The sequence below is a fragment of the Bos indicus x Bos taurus genome, chromosome 1 (assembly GCF_003369695.1).
Source record: "Bos indicus x Bos taurus breed Angus x Brahman F1 hybrid chromosome 1, Bos_hybrid_MaternalHap_v2.0, whole genome shotgun sequence".
NCBI lineage: Eukaryota > Metazoa > Chordata > Mammalia > Artiodactyla > Bovidae > Bos > Bos indicus x Bos taurus.
The window spans coordinates 13,032,522-13,050,824 of NC_040076.1; positions in this window are offsets into that span (position 1 = coordinate 13,032,522).

The window sequence follows — 18,303 nt, forward strand, 5'->3', positions numbered from 1 at the left end:
CATCACATTTACTATAAGAAAAAAACTTTATTATTGAAGGGACAATTCTGCATTTTGGATTGTTAATTTCTAGGGCATAGAAATATAACTGATATTTATGTGTAGATCTTGTATGCTGAAGCCTTCTTGAACTCATTTTTTAATTTAATAAATGTGACAAAATGTTGAGGTTTTGTCAATATATTTTTCTTTTACTGCTAAGATAATAATGTATTTTTGTCCTTTATAAGCACATTGTAATATATTTTTTAAATGTAATAATTTACAAACATTAAACCAACTTTGCGTTATGAAAATAAATCATGCTTAGTCATGATGTTTAATTCTATTATTTTGACTGAATTTAATTTGCTAGTATTTTCTTAAAGATTTTTGGGTCTATATTTACAGAAGTTATTGCTACGCATTTTTCTATTCTTCTGAATTCTTAGAGGGATTCCCAGGTGGTGCAGTGGTAAAAAATCTGCCTGCCAATGCAGGAGACACAAGAGATGCAGGTTCTATCCCTGGGTCAGGAAGATACCGTGAAGTAGGAAATGACAACCCACTGCAGTATTCTGGCTGTGAAATCCCATGGACAGAGGAGTTCATGGGTTTGCAAAGAGTGAGACACAACTGAGCACAAGCACACAGCTATTTATAGCCGTACATTTACATGTAGGCACTGCTATAACTGTACATAATAACCTTTTGTGTAATTTTGTTTCATTGATCTGATAATTTCCTTTGTGATTTTTAACTTGAACTGAGTAAAAATTTTTACTTGAACTTTTTAAAAAAGTGTTGCTTAACTTACACATATTTTTGCATATCCCAAAGTTAGTTTTTTAAAATTAATTTTTCATTTCATTTCATTGTTAAGTGGACAATATATTTTGTATAATGTAAGACATTCAATATTTTGTAACATATTTTATAGCCTAGCCTATAGTTTCTCCAGAAGTATATTTCATGTGGTTTGAGAGGAATGTGTATCTGCTCTTGATGCATGGTGTGTCTTAAAGTGCTGGTGAGAACTAGTTGATTTATTGTTATTCAAGCCTACAATTTCCTGTTGATCTTCTCCCTCATTATCCTATTACTGAAAGTAGGGTATTGAAGTTTTGAATATATATATATATGCAATATATAAAATTATAATTTATATACATACAATACATAATGTATTTTTTGAAAATAGTTATTGAGAAAAAAATATTTTAGATTCAGCAATTATTTATGAATAATTTTTAAAATTTTCATTTCATTTTAAAAAGGTATCCTAGATATGCTAAAGGAAATCAACCCTGGATATTCAATGGAAGGACTGATGCTAAAGCTCCAATACTTTGCCCATCTGATGAAAAGAGCTGACTCATTGGAAAATTTGATCCTGATGCTGGGAAGCATTGAAGGCAGGAGGAGCAGGGGACAACAGAGCATGGGATTGTTGGATTGCATCACGGACTCAATGGACATAATTTTGAGTAAACTCTGGGAGATAGTGAAGGAGAGGGAAGGTTTGGTGTGCTGTAGTCCATGGGGTTGCTAAAAGTCAGACATGACTGAGCAAACGAACAACAACAAATCATAAATGTACCACTTAACCCTGAATGAAGGACTGATATTAAATATTGTCTGACATATTAAATCTTTAGTAAGATTGTTTTCTCATATATTATATGAAAGCTGAAGGAATTCACTTTCATATTTCATTAAAATTAAGTGGATGAATTCACATTTCATCCACTTAAATGCCTATTATTATTAAAGTATTATTATTAAAGGAACAGAGAATTTATTTCAAGGTTTTTTTTTTTTTTTGGTTTAGGGCCCAGAGCAGAACAAACCATTTTCTGTAAGCTATAGATGAATATATTTATCTTCTTCTTGTGTCAAATCTATATTTTACAAATCATGAGGCTCAAATGGGAGGAAAGTTTTGGTTAAAAATGTGCTAGGATTTCCTCATAGCTAAAAAAAAAAAAAAAAAAAAAAGTTGCATGGTAAGTGGGCAGTGCTTTAAGAGAGGGGCTACTATTTATGATAGATACATAATCTATCATATAAGCAAAGACATAGGATTAATAATTTTGAATTTTAAAGCAGGAAAATATGATGTTGAAGAGTGTTAAAATGCTGGTGCCACATCTTAAAATAGACAGTAGGAAGAAGCTTATCCTACAGAATACTACAGTTATTCACAATATTGTAAAAAATATTTTAGTGCAATAGTCCTAGTCAGACATTTTTATGCAAATGTCTTTATGACCATCCCACACTTCCTGAATATGAAAGTGTAAAATAAAGTAGATAAAATTAACTCAAATTACACACTGTGGTGGTGGTTGTGGTGTTTAGTCACTAGGACATGTTCAACTCTTGAGACCCCATGCACTGTAGCTCGCCGGGCTTCTCTGTCCATGGAATTCTCTAGGCAAGCATACTGGTATGGGTTGCCACTTCCTTCTCAAGGGGATCTCCAGACCCAAGAAACGAACCTGAGTCTCCTGCATTACAGGCGAATTCTTTACCACTGAGCCACCAAATATTCCCTAAATTGCATATTAGTTCAGTTCAGTCACTCAGTCGTGTCCAACGCTTTGTGACCCCATGAATCGCAGCACGCCAGGCTTCACTGTCCATCACCAACTCCCGGAGTTCACTCAGACTCACGTCCATCGAGTCAGTGATGCCATCCAGCCATCTCATCCTCTGTCATCCCCTTCTCCTCCTGCCCCCAATCCCTCCAAGCATCACACTCTTTTCCAGTGAGTCAACTCTTCTCATGAGGTGGCTAAAGTACTGGAGTTTCAGCTTTAGCATCATTCCTTCCAAAGAAATCCCAGGGCTGATCTCCTTCAGAATGGACTGGTTGGAACTCCTTGCAGTCCAAGGGACTCTCAAGAGTCTTCTCCAACACCACAGTTCAAAAGCTGCTCAGCTTTCTTCACAGCCCAACTCTCACATCCATACATGACCACTGGAAAAACCATAGCCTTGACTAGACGGACCTTTGTTGGCAAAGTAATGTCTCTACTTTTGAATATGCTATCTAGGTTGGTCATAACTTTCCTTCCAAGGAGTAAGTGTCTTTTAATTTCATGGCTGCAGTCACCATCTGCAGTGATTTTGGAGCCCCCCAAAATAAAGTCTGACACTGTTTCCACTGTTTCCCCATCTATTTCCCATGAAGTGATGGGACCGGATGCCATGATCTTCGTTTTCTGAATGTTGAGCTTAAGCAGGGTGACAATATACAGCCCTGATGTACTCCTTTTCCTATTTGGAACCAGTCTGTTGTTCCATGTCCAGTTCTAACTGTTGCTTCCTGACCTGCATATACGTTTCTCAAGAGGCAGGTCTACCCTAATAATCTTACTTTAAAATAATAACCTTTTAAATACTCTATCCAAATACAGTCACATTGTAAAATGTGGGATTAGAACTTCAGCATATGAATTTTGGGAGGAAACAAATATATCTGTAAAAATGACCTCAATATGACTTATTTCTAAAACAGAGCTAAAAAATGATATTTTAGTTTTAAATATATATTCTAAGAGGAAAATACATTAAGAAAGTAAACGAATAAAAGGAAAACATACTTATCTACTTGTCCACATTGCTTTGTTCTGAGAAGGAGTTTACTACTAACAAATTGACCAAATAAATGTGTACAGTTTCACTGTTTATTTGATTTTTTCAGTATTAGGACACTAGGTGAGAATAAGTGAAAGAGCAATATTGAAAAGGAACCTGGAATGTTAGGTCCATGAATCAAGGCAAATTGGAAGTGATCAAACAGGAGACGGAAAAGTAAACGTCCTCATTTTAGGAATCAACAAACTAAAATGGACTGGAATGGGTGAATTTAACTTAGGTGACCATTATATCTACTACTGTGCGCAAGGATCCCTTAGAAGATATGGAGTAGCCATCAAAGTCAACAAAAGAATCCGAAATGCAGTCTCAAATCTGAAATCCAATCTCTTTGAGATCCTTCTCAAATCCTCTTTGAGATTGGATGCAATCTCAAAAATTGACAGAAGGATCTGTGTTCATTCATAAGCCAAATCATTCCATATCACAGTAATCCAAACCTATACCCCGAACAGGAATGCTGAAGAAGCTGAAATTTAATGGTTCTATGAATATCTACAAGATCTTTTAGAACTAACACCCAAAAATGTCCTTTTCATTATAGGTGACTGGAATGCAAAATTAGGAAGTCAAGAAATACCTGGAGTAAAAGGCAAATTTGGTGTCTGAGTACAGAATGAAGCAGGACAAAGGCTATTAGCCAAGAAAACATACCAGCCTTAGCAAACACCCTCTTTCAACAATACAAAAGAAGACTCTACACATGGACATAACCAGAATGGTCAATACTGAAATCACACTGATTATATTCTCTGCAGCCAAAGATGGAGTTCTCTACAGTCAGAAAAAAAAACAAAACAAAACAAAACTGGAAGCTGACTGTGACACAGACCATGAACTCCTTATTGCCAAATTAAACTTAAATTAAAAAGGTAGGAAAAATCACTAGACCATTCACGTATGACCTAAATCAAATCCCTTATGATTATACAGTGGAAATGAGAAATAGATTCAGGAGATTAAATCTGATAGACAGAGTGCCTAAAGAACTATGGACAGAGGTTCATGGTATTGTACAGGAGGCAGGGATCAAGATGATTTCCAAGGAAAAGAAATGAAAAAAGGCTAAATGGTTGTCTGAGGAGGCCTTACAAATAGCTTTGAAAAGAAGAGAAACAAAAGGCAAAGGAGTAAAGGAAAGATATACGCATTTGAATGTAGGGTTCCAAAGAATAGCAAGGAGAGATAAGATAGCCTTCCTCAGTGATCAGTGCAAAGAAATAGAGGAAAACAACAGAATGGAAAGACTAGAGATCTCTTCAAGAAAATTAGAGATACCAAGGGGACATGTCATGCAAAGATGGGCTTGATAAAGGACAGAAATGGTATGGACCTAACAAACAGAAGATATTAAGAAGAGGTGGCAAGAAGCAAGAATATACAGAAGAAGCATCCAAAAAAAAAAAAAAAAAACTTCATGACCCAGATAATCACAATGTTGTGATTACTTACCTAGAGCCAGACATCCTAGAATGTAAAGTCAAGTGGGCCTTAGAAAGCATCACTATGAACAAAGCTAGTGGAGGTGATGGAATTCCAGTTGAGCTATTTCAAATCCTAAGAGATGATGCTGTCAAAGTGGTGTACACAATGCACCAGCAAATTTGGAAAACTCAGCAGTGTGGCCACGGGACAACAAAATGTCATTTTTAATTCCAATCCCAAAGAAAGGCAATGCCAAAGAATGCTCAAACTACCAAACAACTGCATTAATCTCACATGCTACTAAAATAATATTCAAAATTCTCCAAGGCAGGCTTCAGCAAGACATGACCTGTGAGCTTCCAGATGTTCAAGCTGGATTTAGAAAAGGCACCAGAGTTCAAATTGGCAACATGCATTGGATCATTGAAAAAGCAAGAGAGTTCCAGAAAAACATCTATTTCTGCTTCATGGACTATGCCAAAGCCTTTGACTGTGTGGATCACAATAAACTGTAGAAAATTCTGAAAGAGATGGGAATACCAGACCACCTGACCTGCCTCTTAAGAAACCTGTATGCAGGTCAAGAAGCAACAGTTAGAACTGGGCATGGAACAACAGGCTGGTTCCAAATAGGGAAAGGAGTACATCAACTCTATCTATTGTCACCCTGCTTATTTAACTTCTATGCACAGTACATCATGAGAAATGTTGGGATAGATGAAGCACTAGCTGAAATCAAGATTGCTGGGAGAAATATCAATAACCTCAGATATGCAGATGACACCACCCTTATGGCAGAAAGCGAAGAACTAAAGAGCTTCTTGATGAAAGTGAAAGAGGAGAGTGAAAAAGTTGGCTTAAAGCTCAACATTCAGAAAATGAAGATCATGGCATCCGGTCCCATCACTTCCTGGGAAATAGATGGGGAAACAGTGGAAACAGTGTCAGACTTTATTTTTCTGGGCTCCAAAATCACTGCAGATGGTGATTGCAGCCATGAAATTGAAAGACACTTTCTCCTTGGAAGAAAAGTTATGACCCAACTAGACAGCATATTAAAAAACAGAGACATCACTTTGAGAACAAAGGTCCATCTAGTCAAAGCTATGGTTTTTCCAATAGACATGTTTGGATGTCAATGTTGAACTATAAAGAAAGCTGAGCACTGAAGAACTGGTGCTTTTGAAGTGTGGTTTTGGAGAAGACTCTTGAGATTCCCTTGGACTGCAAGGAAATCCAACCAGTCCATTGTAAGGGAAATCAGTCCTGAATGTTCATTGGAAGGTCTGATACTGAAGCTGAAACTTTAATACTTGGCTACCTGATGCAAAGAACTGACTCATTGGAAAAGACTCAGATGCTGCGAAAGATTGAAGGCAGGAGGAGAAAGGGATGACAGAGGATAAATTGGTTGTATGCTGTCACCGACACAATGAACTTGAGTTTGAGAAAACTCTGGGAATTAGTGATGGACAAGGAGACCTGGTGTACTGTAGCCCATGGGGTGGGAAAGAGTTGGAACCAACTGGTCGACTGAACTGAACTAATACCAGTTGTTTGAGCTCACTACACCATATTTTGCTATGTTTTCTGTCTGTATTATGAAAAAACTAAATATAAAAATATATATATATAAAATAAGTCACATGTGATTTTCTTCATCACTTAGCATTTAACAACTAATTGCAAACTTATTTGTTCTATACAAATTCAACTACCCATTCATTATCTTGATTCAGATTTTAGATATATCCGTTTATCCATGGATATTTATTTAAAATAAAGTTATAAGAATGTATTCTAACACAAAATTACAGTATCATTATTCCACTAAGCACACCTAAGGTGATAACTTTATTTAAATAGATGGGATATTAGAAATAATGACATGATTTATTATAACTGAAATACTGAAAATGTGTTAAAGTTGTCTTATCAGCAATTTTGAGAAATTGTTAAAAGGTAGCTCCCATAATTGGAACGAAAATGAGAAGAAACATACAACATTCTAGTAAAAATTCAAGTCAGTTATTTAACTCTAGAATAGGGTTTATCAAACCAGGAGTCTGTCAGGCATTATTAAGGAGTCTACAAGGTAAGATAATTGAAAATAAAACTATTATTGATTTCTATATTAATGCATGAGTGTTTGACAAATCTCATTAGCAATTTCACTGGGTGTGTTCCAGGCTTGCATCTCAGTGTCAAGATCACATTCATTTAATAGTGGCAGCTTTAGATGTGATAGCTGTAGCTATTAGTAACTGGCAGTTGTGGTATTACAAGGAAGAAATATTAATTCTTTCCTTCTGCAAGAACGTACTCCAACCTCACCTTGTAGGCTCCTAACTAACATAGTCTGAACACACCAATTTTTGTAAGAGAAAATAAATGGGAATTTTTACTCTAGAGAAATTTCAAAGCAACTTTTATGGTTGCTATTTTCACAAATATTGGAAAGTATGGATTCTGTTTCAATAGTTTTGAAGCAAAGTATATTGTAAAGTTTTTGTGTTTTGATGAGATTTGCTATTGATTTACCCTGCATGATTATTGTATTATTTAATGAAATCTTATACAATCATCTCTAATTTTTATAAGGAAATACTAACATAATAAAGGAAAATTTGAGCCCTGGGCCTATTAATAACCCTCAAAAGACTGAATGCAAAGAATAATATATTATGAATCATTTTAATATACTAATGGGACAAAGGACAAACAAGAGCAATGTTACTTCATGCATTTATTCATGAGCTGATAATCTAAGTCAGCATCTGCTGTTTTGTGTTATGTGTTAAACAATATGCAAATGCAAAAGATATAGGTAATAATATAATGAGATGGCATTTATAATGTGACACAAAATACTGATTTTTTTTTTGTAATAACTGACATATAACAGTTTTCTAAGTTGGTATGTAAACTATTACCTAGCATTTGTAAGATCTCTAAATGCAGTGGAATTCAAGAAAATATTTTTCTGATCCAAATACCTTCCCAAGATATCAAAGTTCAAAGTATATTTGAAGATTTTTATTTATATATGAAAACAAAATGCCGTATCAGAACTCTGAGTATTGGTCAAAATTCCACAGATAAATAGAACCAATAGGATTGTAAAAATTAAGAACAACTTAATTAAAATAAGTTGGGAGACCAGGGAAGAGATGAAGAAAGAGCTCTCACACCTTACAGTGTTATCAGAGCCCACACAAAGAATAAAGATTCATTCTTGCCTGCCAACGAAAAGCTTGAGAATGAAGTAAGATATCAAGAAGTATCAAGTGTTATTGAAAAGTAGTAACAATACTTTGAACAAAATGGAATGGCATTTTACATTTTTTAAACACAAACTGAAACTGCTTTAAGGTTAAAACTGTTTTGAATTGCTGATTGTACATTCAATTTGAGTGTTAATGTTATGCTACATGACAAATTCTGAATTTGTATGTTTAAAAAAGAGAGATACCTGTATTTACAAAATAGCTATTTAGGGAAACTAACACAAGATCTATATATGAAACTGAATGTGCCAGACAGTAAGAACATATTTTTTCACTGCTTTGTATATATGTATTTTAAGATGTATTTTCGCTTATTTTGTTTTGCTGATGGTTTTGTTAGGTTTATTGTTCCACTCTGTAAAAGACACTTTCTTTAAAAAGTAGTAATTAGCATCAATTAAATCAAATGTTAAAAGCCTACATTTCACATATTAAATATCACTGTAGCTTACTTTAGCTTTCAGAAATGTATTATATTTTTCTTTATAAGTTTTCAAAATATGTGAAAAGGAAAGAAACTCATTTAAATTTAAAAAGCAGATCTGAACTCTATTTTTTCATTAATGCTGGCTCAAAATTTAATTATTTATGGTGATAAATGATTTTTTAATTAAAACATTGCCTTGGTTATTATATTTTTCAGGTATTATATGTAGGCTAAACACCATTACAAATTATCTTAGCCAAAGCATATATTTTTCTTTTGTACATTATTGTCTCTTCTTTTCTTTTTTACAGTTTTAAATTTACTATAGATGGCTTTCTCTTCTTATTGATTTGGTTCAGTTTGCTTCAGTCACTCAGTCATGTCCGACTCTTTGAGACCCCATGAATAGCAGCACACCAGGCCACCCTGTCCATCACCAACTCTCCGAGTCCACCCAAACCCATGTCCATCGAGTCAGTGATGCCATCCAACCAACCATCTCATCCTCTGCTGTCCCCTTCTCCTTCTGCCCTCAATCTTTCCCAGATTCATGGTCTCTTCAAATGAATCAGCTCTTTGCATCAGGCGGCCAAAGTATTGTAGTTCCAGCTTCAACATCAGTCCGTCCAATGAACACCCAGGATAGATTTCCTTTAGGATGGACTGGTTGGATCTCCTTGCAGTCCAAGGGACTCTCAAGAGTCTTCTGCAACACCACAGTTCAAAAGCCTCAGTTCTTTGGAGCTCAGCTTTCTTTATAGTCCAAATCTCACATCCATTCATGACCACTGGAAAAACCATAGCCTTGACTAGACTGACCTTTGTTCTCAAAGTAATGTCTCTGCTTTTTAATATGCTGTCTAGGTTGGTCATAACTTTCCTTCCAAGGAGTAAGTGTTTTTTTTTAATTTCATGGCTGCAATCACCATCTGCAGTGATTTTGGAGCCCCCCAAAAAATAAAGTCAGCCACTGTCTCCACTGTTTCCCCATCTATTTCAAACCATGAAGTGATGGTTCTGGATGCCATGATCTTAGTTTTCTGAATGTTGAGCTTTAAGCCAACTTTCTCACTCTCCTCTTTCACTTTCGTCAAGAGGCTGTTTAGGTCTTCTTCACTTTCTGCCATAGGGGTGGTGTCATCTGAATATCTGAGGTTATTGATATTTCTCCCAGCAATCTTGATTCCAACTTGTGCTTCCTGCAGCTCAGTGTTTCTCATGATGTACTCTGCATATAAGTTAAATAAGCAGGGTGACAGTATACGGCCTTGATGTACTCCTTTTCCTATTTGGATCCAGTCTGTTGTTCCATGTCCAGTTCTAATTGTTGCTTCCTGACCTACATACAAGTTTCTCAAGAGGTTGATTAGGTGGTCTGGTATTGCCATCTCTTTCAGAATTTTCCACAGTTTATTGTGATCCACACAGTCAAAGGCTTTGGCATAGTCAATAAAACAGAAATAGATGTTTTTCTGGAACTCTCTTGCTTTTTCCATGATCCAGTGGATGTTGACAATTTGATCTCTGGTTCCTCTGCCTTTTCTAAAACCAGATTGAACATCTGGAAGTTCACAGTTCACATATTGCTAAAGCCTGCCTTGGAGAATTTTGAGCATTACTTTGCTAGTGTGAGAGATGAGTGCAAATGAGTGGTAGTTTGAGCACTCTTCGGCATTGCCTTTCTTTGAGATTGGAATGAAAACTGACATTTTCCAGTCCTGTGGCCACTGCAGAGTTTTCTAAATTTGCTGGTGCATTGTGTGCACCACTTTGACAGCATCATCTCTTAGGATTTGAAATAGCTCAACTGGAATTCCATCACCTCCTCTAGCTTTGTCCATAGTGATGCTTTCTAAGGCCCACTTGACTTCACATTCCAGGATGTCTGGCTCTAGGTGAGTGTGAGTGATCACACCATCATGATTATCTTGGTTGTGAAGATCTTTTTTGTATAGTTCTGTGTATTCTTGCCATCTCTTCTTAATATCTTCTGTTTCTGTTAGGTCCATACCATTTCTGTCCTTTATCAAGCCCATCTTTGCATGAAATGTTCCCTTGGTATCTCTATAATTCTTGAGGAGATCTCTAGTCTTTCCTATTGTATTGTTTTCCTCTATTTCTTTGCATTGATCACTGAGGAAGGCTTTCTTATCCCTCCTTGCTATTCTTTGGAACTCTGCATTCACATGGGTATATCTTTCCTTTTCTCATTTGCCTCTTGTTTCTCTTCTTTTCACAGCTATTTGCAAGGCCTCCTCAGACAGCCATTTTACTTTTTTGAATTTCTTTTTCTTTGGAGGGGCCTTTATTTCCGTCTCCTGTATACTGTCATGAACCTCCATCCATAGTTCATCAGGCACTCTATCAGATCTCGTCCTTTAAATCTATTTCTCACTTCCACTGTATAGTCATTAGGGATTTGATTTAGGTCATACCTGAATGGTTTAGTGGTTTTCTCCACTTTCTTCAATTTAAGTCTGAATTTGGCAATAAGGAGTTCTTGATCTGATTGATTTGGTAGTATTGTTTATTTTTAATTGGATCAAATATCTTCCCTTTTCTGTCACTCATACTCAAATATATATTTTCACTACATAGCAGAAAGATGTCAAGTTTCCACAAAATTTAACCCCCTCTCCATGGCAGAGAACCAAATTTGTTGAGGCCATTAAATGAAGACAACTTTGGGGTATCTTCATTAAGTCCAGACTGTTTTTCCTGTTCTATTATACTCTTTCTGGTATTACACTGGTATTCCCAATATATGACCTTCTATTACAACTTTAAGTCATGAAAAGATAATGAGTCTCTTCTAATGAGAAATTGCTGATTCATAGCAGAAAACTGGAAACCACCAATGTTGAAGGAGTTGTTGTGAGGAGCCCCTGATTCAGATGTGGTTTATCTGTGTAAATATTAATATGCTGTGTACTGCCCTCAGTCACTTAGTTGTGTCAGACTCTTGTGGCTCCATGAAGTGTAGCCCATCGGGCTCCTCTGTCCATGAAATTTTCTAGGCAAGAATACTAAAATGAACTGCAATTCCTCTTCCAGGGGATTGTCCTGACCCCAGGGATCTAAACTGCATCTCCTGTGTTTCCTGCATTGGTAGGCAGATTCTTTACCTTTGAGTCATCCGGGAAGCAAGTATTAATATAAGTTATAGGGATAGGGCTTCCCGGGTGGCACTAGTGGTAAAAAACACGCCACCAATGCGGAAGATATAAGAAATGTGGGTTCAATCCTTGGGTTGGGACGATCCCCTGAAGGAGGGCATGGCAACTTACACTAGCATTCTTGCCTGGAGAATTCATGGACAGAGAAGCCTGGTGGGCTAGGGTCTATGAGGTTGCAAAGAGTCAGATATAACTGAAGCACGTTAACACACACATGCATATAGGTGATACAAGTAAATGTAATTTTAATACTATGGGAAAGGTAAGCCATTAAATTCTTATTAATGGAAACCTGAGAAACACCCTCCATGTGAATGCTATTGATATAGCTATTGGCAAACCATCAAAGAATAGTATTAGTGAGAGGTATGTAAGTATATCTCGTGACCTTTCAGTTATTTCCCTGAAAATAATCTTGGTCCCAGTTCCCATGGAACCAGATTCCCATGGGAATCTTCAGTTCATGGAGGTGAAATTTTCCCCATCTTGGCACAAAGCAGTGAAAGTGTTTCTGAATACAGTAGTACCATTGTGTACTATGCACATCTCACTTTTTTGATTACAGCATTTTCGTATCAAAAAAAAAAAAGTGTTTTTCTCTCAAGAACTACGTTAAGTGAAGTGAAGTCGCTCAGTCATGTCCGACTCTTTGCCACCCCATGGACTGTAGCCTACCAGGCTCATCTGTCCCTGGGATTCTCCAGGCAGGAATACTGGAGTGGGTTGCCATTTCCTTCTCCAGGAGATCTTCCCAACCCAGGGATCAAACCTGGGTCTCTCGTATTGCAGGCAGATGCTTTACCAGTTGAGCCACCAGGGAAGTTTCCCAAGACATTCTCTTTAGTAGTTTTCATGCTTGAACCTAACTTCCCTAAAAACATTGTGCGTCAAAATTGAAAGATAAAAGCTCTCTATTTTTCTTATGTAAGTTCTTGCCTTATGATTCCAAACCTGTGGTTTTAATGATATTCTTTAAATACTTTTTCTTCATTATTTCAAAATGACAATTTGTTTCTTTTTTTCCAAAGGAGGAGTTTTGATTTGCTACCTGTGAGTTTTCTCCATCACTTTTATCCTTGCACTATATCTAAATGAAATTTCCCTCAAATTTGTGAGACAGATGGTCACATTCCATGTTTTAATATTAATCAAAATAATTGATTTTTATTTTTATTTTCCTTTAATCACTTAAAAAAGCATGTTATTAAAAATTCTATTTCAGAAAACATTTGGGATTCTAAAAATATTAAAGAATTCCTTTGGTTTGAGGTCTTCTTATGCAGATTCTTAAGATGCAATTTGGGTTTTCTGGGGGGCTCAGTGGTATACAGAATCCTCCTTCTAATTCAGGAGACAATGATTTGATCCCTGGGAAGATCCAGGGATCTTCTGGAGGAGGAATTGGCAACCCACTCCAGTATTCTTGTCTGGAGAATCCCATGGATAGAGGAGCCTGACAGGCTACAATCCATAGGGTTGCAAAGCATTGGACATGACTAAAGTAACTTAGCATGCACACATGCAAATGCAATTTAAGGGAAGAAACAACAAATAGTTCTAGGAGTGAATTAGATTTCACAGAAAATAGAAGGCTGAAGATAAATTATGAAATTGAATTATTATGACTTTTCAGATACCTGGACATCTCAGTTTATATTTTCTTAGTCACATTATACTTTATTTTTGCTTGTTTTTTAAAGTATCTATTTGTGACAATAGAAAAACTAATGTTACCCATTAATTTATGTAGTTTTATTTTTTAAAGTCTTCTGGTTTAGACTCAATAGATGTTTATTATTTAATGCTGGACACACTAAATATTTCCTCCAACATTACATAAATCTATAAGCATTTCACCGACTCTGGACATGAGTTTGAATAAACTCTGGCAGTTGGTGATGGACACAGAAGCCTGGTGTGCTGCAGTCCATGGGGTAACAAAGAGTCAGACACGACTGAGCGACTGAACTGAACTGAACTGATAAGCATTTCAAATAAAACCTTTACCTTCTGTAAACTCTGTAATCAGTATCAGGAACTTTTGTGTGATTTAATTTAGAGATTTGAAAGACTAATTTGTCTTTGTTCCTTTTAAAAATAACTAGAACTTTATAACCACATAATATTTTAATTTCAGAAATGATCTCTGTTATTCAACTTTAATTTCTGCATGGCCTGGACCAACATAACCATAATTTAGGTCAGGTCATGCAATAGGCCTGTTGTCTGAGTGCTTTTGATCCAAGAGAGCAAAAACGAAATGAAGAATATAAATACAGATATATATATCACACTACGGAAGGAGAGTAATGAAGACTACTCTGCTTTTCTCAAACTGTATGCTAATTCAGTACATATAGCTGGTTCATTTTTAAAAATGGGATGGTACAGGGAGGGAAGTGGGAGGGGGGTTCAGGATGGGGAACACGTGTACACCCGTGACAGATTCATGTTGAAGTATGACAAAACCAATACAATATTGTAAAGTAATTAGCCTCCAATTAAAATAAATAAATTTAAATTAAAATAAAAATGGACTTAGAATTAATCTTTCATGTATTTTAAAGTAATTTTAAGTAATTATAACACTGACTTGTGATAGTAGCACCAATAATGACTGAGTACATATATTTTGTTTAATAAAACTATGATTGGAATCTATAAAAATGAACTGAGAGAATGCTATATTTCACACCATAATAATAATAATAATAAGAAAACAGGGTCCAATTAGAGCATCAGTTTGGGTCTGGAAGGAAAGAGAAGCAGAAAGGATCAAATTAGGGACAGAAGCCAGGATACTAGTATTCCTTGAATCTGGAGGGATTCTCTGAAGCCTTATTTAGTTCCAGGTAGATATTTAGATTAAATTTCAGCAGCTTATATTCTCCATTCAGAAAACATGAATGCTGAGCTGATATATGCTTACCTACATTGAACTTATATGATTTTTCTAAGTGCACTACAGTTTTCCATTTGCCATAAAAATGATAGGATGGAGGGACAACTTTTATTTGTTATTTTCTACACAATATTGAAAGACCAAAGTAGAAAAAATTGGTACAAACTTCATGAATATGCAACTGAGAATAAGAACTTATTTCTTATAATAAAAACTATAAAATGATAGATATACAAATATTAGATACTCTTCCTAGAACTGAGATAATTTACATAAAAAGAGTCAGCTGTGTGTGTATGTGTGTGTGTGTATATATATATATATATATATATATATATTACATCAGTTCAGTTCAGCTCAGTCACTCAGTCGTGTCCAACTTTTTGCAACCCCATGAATTGCAGCACACCAGGTCTCCCTGTTCATCACCAACTCCCGGAGTTCACTAAGACTCACGTCCATCGAGTCAGTGATGCCATCCAGCCATCTCATCCTCTGTCGTCCCCTTCGCTTCCTGCCCCCAATCCCTCCCAGCATCAGAGTCTTTTCCAATGAGTCAACTCTTCGCATGAGATGGCCAAAGTATTGGAGTTTCAGCTTTGACATCATTCCTTCCAAAGAAATCTCAACGCTGATCTCCTACAGAATGGACTGGCTGAATCTGCTTGCAGTCCAAGGGACTCTCAAGAGTCTTCTCCAACACCACAGTTCAAAAGCATCAATTCTTCGGTGCTCAGCTTTTTCACAATCCAACTGTCACATCCATACATGACCACTGGAAAAACCATAGCTTTGACTAAACGGACCTTTGTTGGCAAAGTAATATCTCTGTTTTTTAATATGCTGTCTAGGTTGGTCATAACTTTCCTTCCAAGGAATAAGTGTCTTTTAATTTCTAGGCTGCAATCACCATCTGCAGTGATTTTGGAGCCCCAAAAAATAAAGTCAGCCACTGTTTCCCCATCTATTTCCCAGGAAGTGATGGGACCTGATGCCATGATCTTCATTTTCCAAATGTTGAGCTGTAAGCCAACCTTTTCACTCTCCTCTTTCACTTTCATCAATAGGCTTTTTATTTCCTCTTTACTTTCTGCCATGAGGGTGGTGTCATCTGCATATCTGAGGTTACTGGTATTTCTCCCAGCAGTCTTGATTCCAGCTTGTGCTTCCTCCAGCCCAGCGTTTCTCATGATGTACTCTGCATATAAGTTAAATAAGCAGGGTGACAATATTCAGCCTTGACGAACTCCTTTTCCTATTTGGAACCAGTCTGTTGTTCCATGTCCAGTTCTAAATACATACACACATATACAACCTGATTGATACGAGGATGTATATATACATATACATACATATGCATGACCCTTCTTGTATAAGTTAACTCTGTTCTGGGGATATATATATATATATATTCTTTAGGTTCAGTCTGATCAAAAGAAACTGGTTCATTTGAAGAAACTTATTTGAAAAAATAATGGTTGAAAAATAGTCTGTGTTTCATCTGACTTGTAGATACATTTGATTATCTTATTTTTTGAATTCAAAACTAGATATTATTGATACAAAGATAAATAAAAAATGCTACAACTCAGAATAAGAAGAAGACGGTAGAACTGTCAGACTGATATGACCAAGACTTAAGCCTCTCTCTATTTTCATATAAACCTCTTGCTGTTTTCTACTTTCCTCAGGAGATAAGTTTGGAGTGACTAAAGTCATACCATTTTAGAAAGACTGAATCAAAAGCAGTTTGACCACTCCTAGGATATGAAATCAAATTTTTTACTGATAACATTGACGCAAATACTAGACAACAATGTACAAAGGCTTATTAAATAAGAATTTGTACTGAGGTAGAAATCTTGCTTGCCTTTCAAAATTCCTTCAATTTCATGTTTTTCATCTCGTTAGTGTACTTCTATTTCCTGCATGCTTCCCCACACTTGCATGTGTGTGTGTGTGTGTGCTAGGTCTCTTCAGTCATGTCTGACCCTGTGCAATCCTATAGACTGTAGCCTGCCAGGCTCCTCCATCCAGGGGATTTCCCTGGCAAGAATACTGGAGTGGGCTGCCATGCCCTCCTCCAGGGGATCTTCCTGACCCAGAGATTGAAACTTTGTCTCTTACATCTCCTGCATTGGCAGATGGGTTCTTCACCACTAGCGCCACCTGGGAAGCCCATGTTCAGACTTAAATAAAACATCATGCAAGGTGACTTAAGATGGTCACATAGGAATGACTGAGGTGACTCATTCCTGTTCCTCCTGTCTCCTCCTCCAGCAGGGTGGCAGATAAATACTTCTATAGCAATGGCAGGAGAACAAAAGGAGATATGCAAACACTAAGGTGGTTTGTTGACTGAGACATGATCTCTGTATTTATCACACCTCATAACTTGTCAAAGCAAGTGACATAGCTAAACTAAGAATCAAGGATAGAAAAATGGACTACTTTCTATCAGGATGAACTGCCAAGTCAAAAGACAAAGGGTTGAAACTGTGAGGAATGAAAGCTATAGTCCTGAAATGTAATTTAATAAATTCATCTTAACCTTGTAGATCTAAAAGAGTAATGAATTAGCACTGGTAGTAGTCCTCTGGTGTCTGACCATATGTTGTTGGTTCTCTTAACAATGACATATTTATAGTAAATATCCCCTTGGCTATATTCTTTCCTGCTAAATCTATCTGATTATAGTACCTCTTTCCCCCAAGAGCACACACTGATGTGTTATAATATATCACTCTCATAAGTAATCTGTTGGCCTAGGCTTTTAATCGTAATTAATTTTCTATCTACCCTTTACCAGAGCTACACATGATTAACAACCCCAGAGTTTCTTCAGTCTAGTTTCCTCCTCAGGTTTAAGTTCTTTGTTATTAAGAAGTTCATGGCTGCATATATGTATAACATATTGCCCAGTTTAAAACATTGATAATATTTTAACTCAGGAATTCTGTCCAGTAATTCAGCTCACTGTATGTGCAGTGTTAACTCACCCTCTTCATATTATATTATGAGAATTGGATCTTAGGAAACTAGTGCATAAATGCTGATACTCTGCTTATAGTAAAAGCTGATAACAATAAACTGTCCTTTGTCTCTGATCCAGGGGTCTTCTGTCTTCCATTATCTTTCATGAAATTTCAAAAAGATAATTAATTAGCTTTCAGATAGAGTAAAATCTCATCTCTGGTCTTTCAAAATTCTTAAAATAACTGTATATGATATATATATAAACCTATAAATAACTGCATATAAACACAGATATAATCAATTAAACAATAAACCATTTATCTTGGATACAGACCATGATCAAAGCAACACAGAGCATGTGGTAATTCTATAGAACATTTTCAATGAATTTAAAAATAATGTCTATAAAACATAGATATATTTCATAAAACCTTTTAACATTTATAGGACAGGCAAAATGAGAAATTG